General features: G+C 41.5%; 1 pseudogene; it reads right to left on the reverse strand.

The window, feature by feature from the left end:
- Positions 1 to 265: 265 nt before the first annotated feature.
- Positions 266 to 1225, reverse strand: LOC114621822 (annotated as a pseudogene).
- Positions 1226 to 6000: the final 4775 nt, after the last annotated feature.

Raw genomic sequence — 6000 nt, forward strand, 5'->3', positions numbered from 1 at the left:
ACACTCTATAGCATGTCTCTCTGTTGACCATCACTGATAACACTGGTAGAAACTTTGAAATGAAAGAAGAAAGAAAAGAGGAGCTGTTACTCCTTTCATTTTTTTTGTTTAAAATCAAACAGAAAACAAACATCAACTCTGTTATACGTTAACGATCTTCAAAGTACATCATTTGTCCAAGAGAAGGACTGAGAACAAAACTGTTTACAGAGATCCAAGCATGAGTGAGTGAGTGAGTGAGAGAGAGAGAGAGAGAGAGAAACCCTCACACGGCGGCTTTCCGATGGTACTCGGGAGGAGCCACTTCATAATCACTGGCACTGAACAAAGTTGCAGAATTCTTTGCCAGGTACTTGAGGAAGTCATGTAGATAGTTCAGTAATAAAATAAAGCTTTTCTCATCTAGAGGTGTACAGGCCAACATCACTCTAATTCGCACAAATAATCTCTGTAAATGTGGCACTCCATACATCTGGGACATGGGTGCATCCAGGTGATCGGCGAGAATTTCAGCGTTACTGTGGTCTCTCAAATTTGTCAAGTAGCTGAGTGTTCAACATTACATGGAAGTACTCCTTTATCCCTGCCACAACCTCATTACCAGCATACTCCTTATTATCTGTATTTCCTCCAGACTTCTTATAATTTTCATAATCCTCCAAAATGGAATCCATGTTCTTCTTGGCAGGAAGATAAAAAAGCTGCCTTTGTCTGGTAATCAAGTCCCAGTCATCCACAAACCATGGTTTCAGCTCTTCAGGAATCTTCTCTTTAACTTTAGCTCTATTCATGAATGTTTCCTCATTTTCAAGGTAGGATCTCCCCGGGCTCTCTTCTTCCTAGGAGGCTGAGGTGGCTCACTGGTACTGCCCATCTCCGTTTCCAGGTGTTTTCTGCTTGTTCTTTTTTGTTTTCACTTCAACATTTTTCTGTTGCAGACCAGATGTCTTCCTCTCTGAGCAACCCCTCTCATGTATTGTTCCTGATTGGTCTTTTGAAGTTCTCACTGTTTCTGTAAACTGCTGTCCACGTATTTGAGTACTCTGTTTTCTGGCACCGATTCATCCCAATTTTTATTCCAACCACTGTAATGGATGAAGTACTTCACTTGTCTGTCTTTTCTGGCGACCTTTACACACTTGGCTTCAAAAAGAATAGGCCCATGAAAGCACAGCACTTGCTCACCCTCCTGGAATTTAGACTTCAGGTCCTGCTTGGGTGCCGTTTATAAGTGATTCACTGCCTCCTCCTTCTCCCACCACCCCTGACTACCACTCCCTACTCTCTACCCCACTCAATTTAGCCCAAAGGTTTCGTTTATTTACATTACGTCTACTGCGATATCGTAGAAGAGGACTGGTTTGTTCAACGACAGCACTTACATCTGAACACAATAGTGCTGTTTTCCGACATTCTTGGATTTCTTTCTGATATTCTCTAATGAAGAATCTATTTGTCTTCATTAGCTACATAGATGAAATTACCTTGGCACTGTCAATGACATTCAAAAGATATCAAAAGATATCAAAAGGGAGGCTTTTGATAGTCTACGGGAGCTACTATTGGCAGAATTCATGCCAACAGTCTAGTTCTAGCATAAGTCCTTGGGGGAGAAGAGAAGATGAAGATTCACCTGTTAATAGTTAGAGAATCCTGAGGGCACCTGGAAATAGACTGAACTTGAAGTACATTGTAAACTGCAGATGTCTGTTGAAAACAGATGCCAACTGTTTAAAAACAAACTACCTCCGCCGAGGAAGTCAGATGCAAAGAATTTACTAACCAACTTTGTAGAAAGTAGCCTAACATGCAGTTTATGTTTTAAGAAAATATGGAAAAGATTTTGTGCCATTATATTACAAACCAGTCATTTTTCCCATTTTAAAATATGGGTAAACTAGTTGGCTGAATCTGTAGACTGTATTTACATTCTGTGTAAATGTTTACTGATGAAGGTAGGGGTTTTGACACCTCACTGAGCTTTTTAAGCACAGAAGCATATACACAATTCAGTAAGGCAACTTACACTGTAAGACAAGGCAGTTTTCCCAGGGTAGACTTTCCTTCTCCTCTCCCAGATTGTATTCTGATTGGCGAATATTTTGTACAAAGTGGCAAAACTGAACAGTGATCTTGTACACACACACACCACAATAACATCTCTGTATGTAAGATCCCTTTATGTAAACTCATACTTTCTTTTAAAGATTTATTTATTTTTTATGTATACAATGTTCTGCCTGCACATATACCTGCAGGCCAGGAGGGGGCACCAGATCCCATTACAGATGGTTGTGAGCTCCCATGTGGTTGCTGGGAATTGAACTCAGGACCTCTGGAAGAGCAGACAGTGCTCTTAACTTCTGAGCCATCTCCCGAGCCCGTAAACTCATACTTCTTAAGTAGTTCAAACCATGAACTCTTTCTCTCCAGGGGGTAGATGTGTTATCTTGGAGTAGAGTCATGGTTTTTAAACAGTGGGCATCGCTGACGCGATGAATTCAAGTGTTTCAAAGGCATTCCTGTGGATGTATACACAATTGAGAAGCACCTGCACAATGCAGTATAGCAGGAGGTTCTGAAATTATCTGGGTATCTATCCCCTGGAGTCTCTTTGAAATGTGAGTAGAGGATGCTTGACCTTCACAGTAACAGCTCAGTTTCTAAGTCAAAGTTTGCAAGATTCTTGAGGATTCCTTCCTCAGTAAATCACTGCAGGGGTGGGGCAGGAAGGTAGACTTTGATTGGTTGAGCTACCTGCCAGTCATACAGAGAGCTTCCTGAGTCTTTGCCCTTGTTGGGGTGCATTAGTTTGTTTTGTCATTGTTATGGTTTTTTTTTGCTTGTTTTCTTTTTCTTTTTATCAATGCAGCTGTTTCTGAGTTACTGCACCTTACTCCTGTTAATAACTCCAATAAATACTCACAATTCACCAAGTTGGACTTTGATACAGTCATTATTTTGGTCTGTGCTGGGTTCCCTTTCTGGGATGAGTAGATGTCTGTGTCTGTCCTACCAGGAAGAGTCTCTCATACAACAGAACTTCATGAATACTTAATAATCTATTTGACATATAAAGGAGCTTATTTAAACCGAGGAGGGAAAAAAGTGCTTCAGAGTATAATTAAAGACTAAATTGAAAAACGATATCAACCCTGGAAAGCTGCAGCTCCTGTTGACTTTGAGTTTTTAAAGTGACGCTCTCACAAATTTTGATTAAACGTTTTGTTGTTGTTGTTGTTGTTGTTTTCTCTATTTTCTACCACTTTTTATGGCTCCTTAAAGTGCAATCTTAAAGAATCTTAACTAGCTTAATAAAACTTTTGAAAAAAAAGGGGGGGGGCAGTGGTGGCACATCCCTTTAATCCCAGCATTTGGGCAACAGAGGCAGGTGAATCTCTGAGAGTCTGAGACCAACCTGGTCTACGGAGCTGCAGAGGGTTAAATATAACTCGATACAAATTAGAAGGCTTGAAGTGAACACCCTTGAGCAAGTGGAAAGACAGGGATGAGCCTCCAGTGGCTGTAGAGTCAACTAAGGCTCAGGCAGGAAGCATAGGAATGTTTCCTGTTCTTAGACGTGGGTATGCCAGTGATGGTGATGTAAGGCAGGGGCTGACAGTTACCAATGTGGATTTCTTGTTTTGAAAGCAAAACTAGTAATAACAACAACAACAAAAGCCGCTACAGAAATAGATCCCCGTTCAAAGCACTTAGGAGTGAGGTCAACTGTGATGTAAAATACTGTGTCCTGAGATTCTTCCAATGGGAACTGCTTAAGGCTGAAATTCAAGAAAGCCGGACTTCTTGCTGTGGTACTGGAAAAGGGGCCTTGTCTTTTGAAAGAGGACCCCCAGCAGGTTTAAACTTTCTCTTCTGATACAACATAGCTGAAGACTATATTCACCAAATTACTGTGTGCCAAGAAGGATGGTATTAACTGGGGATCTTCAGGAGTAACTGCAGAAAAAGGTACATGGTTCATTCAGCCAAAAAGATTTAAAAAAATGAAAAAAACTTTTTACAACTTACTGTTGTAAATTATTTCACACAAATCAAAACAAATGGAACCTCAGAATGAACGTATAGGATCAAAACCTATGATTATCTTTTAAGGTAACTCCAAGCTTAAAAGAAATTTAAAGCCTGAAATGATGGATGGTTTGCATAAACTCCTGCATTGCTACAGTCTGTTGTATGTAAATGTCTCATGTAAATTATACTCAGAAGCATTTAAAAGGCATAATACAAAGTACTTCCATTCAGGGGAAATAATCCATTCTTTTCCAACTTAGTAAGTTATAAACTTATATATTCATCTTACAAAAGTGAAGTGTTCATTGTTTCTATTTATAATTTAATTCCGCTTCAGGTTGTTTACCTCAAGGAACAACTGCATTTGGTGTTACAGATAAAATAGCCAACAGGACATATAAGAGCCCCAGAGTTTTTCTATAGCAGGGCGTTTACAGACTTGTGTGTGTGTGTGTGTGTGTGTGTGTGTGTGTGTGTGTGTGTGTGTAAAAGGCTAGACAATATTTGAGGCTTTGTGAGGTAATTGATGAAAACAAGGACATTACTCTGGTACTTACACAGGAGAAAAAAAATGATTTTTCCCATTATTTATTTACTCATTTTACATCCTAATGGCATGCCCCCTCCTCCCGGTCATCCCCTAGAACCCCTCCCTCTCCCCTTCTCGAAGGGGGAGGCCCCTCCTGGGTATCACCCCACCCTATCACATCAAGTCACTGCAGGACTAGGGACATCCTTTCCCAGCGAGGCCAGACAAGGCAGCTCATTTAGGGGAACAGAATCCACAGGCAGATTTAGGGACAGACCACACTCCAGTTGTCAGGGGATCAGCATGAAGACAAGGCTGCACATCTGTTACATATGTACGGGAAGCCTAGGTTTAGCCCATGTATGTTCTTTGGTTGGTAATTCAGTCTCTAAGAGCCTCAAGAGTCCAGATTAACTAATCTGTTGGTCTTCCTGTGGAGTTCCTATCCCCTCCAGGTCCTACAATCCTTCTCACAACTGTTGCATGAGTTCTGTCCAGTGCTTGGCTATGGGCCTATATCTGTTTCAGTCAGCTGCTGGGTAGAGCCTCTCAGAGGGCAGTTATGCTAGGCTCCTCTCTGAAGGCATAACAGAGTATCATTAATAGTGTCAAGGATTGGTGCTTGCCCGTTGGATGGGTCTCAAGTTGGGCCAGCCATTGGTTGTCATTCCTTCATTCTCTGCTCCATCTTTGTCCCTACCCTTCTTGTAGGCAGGACAAATTGTTGGTTAAAAGTTTTATGGGTGGGTTTGTGTCCTTATCTCTCCATTGGGGGTCCTGTCTGCCTATAGGAAGTGACCACTTCATGTTTCATATCCCCCACTGGTAGGAGTTTCAGCTATAGTCACCCTCATAGACTCCTGAGAGCCTCCCCATTCCAGGTCTCTGGCACATCCTAGAGATGCCCCCCACCACCACCAGTACATACCATGTAACTATTCTGGGGTCTGGGTTACCTCACTCAGGATGATATTTTCTAGTTCTATCCATTCACCTGCAAATGTCATGATGTCCTTGTTTTTACTAGCTCAGCAGTATTCCATTGTGTAAACGAACAACATTTTCTTTATCTGTTCTTTGGTTGAGGGTCATCTAAGTTGTTCCCATTTTCTGGCTATTATGAATAAAGCTGCTATGAACATAGTGGAGTATGTGTCCTTGCGGTATGGTGGAGCATCTTTTGAGTGTATGACCAGGTATGGTGTAGTGGGGTCTTGAGGTAGAACTATTCCTGATTTTCTGAGAAACTGCCAGATTTATTTCTGGAGTGGTTGTACAAGTTTGCACTCCCACTAGCAATGGAGGACTGAGTATTCTCCATGTTCCACATCCTCGCCAGCATGTGCTGTCACTGGATTTTTTGATCTTAGCCATTCTGATGTGTGTAAAGTGGGATCTCAGAGTCATTTTGATTTGCATTTCCCTGATGACTAAGG

The sequence above is a fragment of the Grammomys surdaster genome, unplaced genomic scaffold (genome assembly GCF_004785775.1).
Source record: "Grammomys surdaster isolate TR1022 unplaced genomic scaffold, NIH_TR_1.0 185, whole genome shotgun sequence".
Classification (NCBI taxonomy): domain Eukaryota; kingdom Metazoa; phylum Chordata; class Mammalia; order Rodentia; family Muridae; genus Grammomys; species Grammomys surdaster.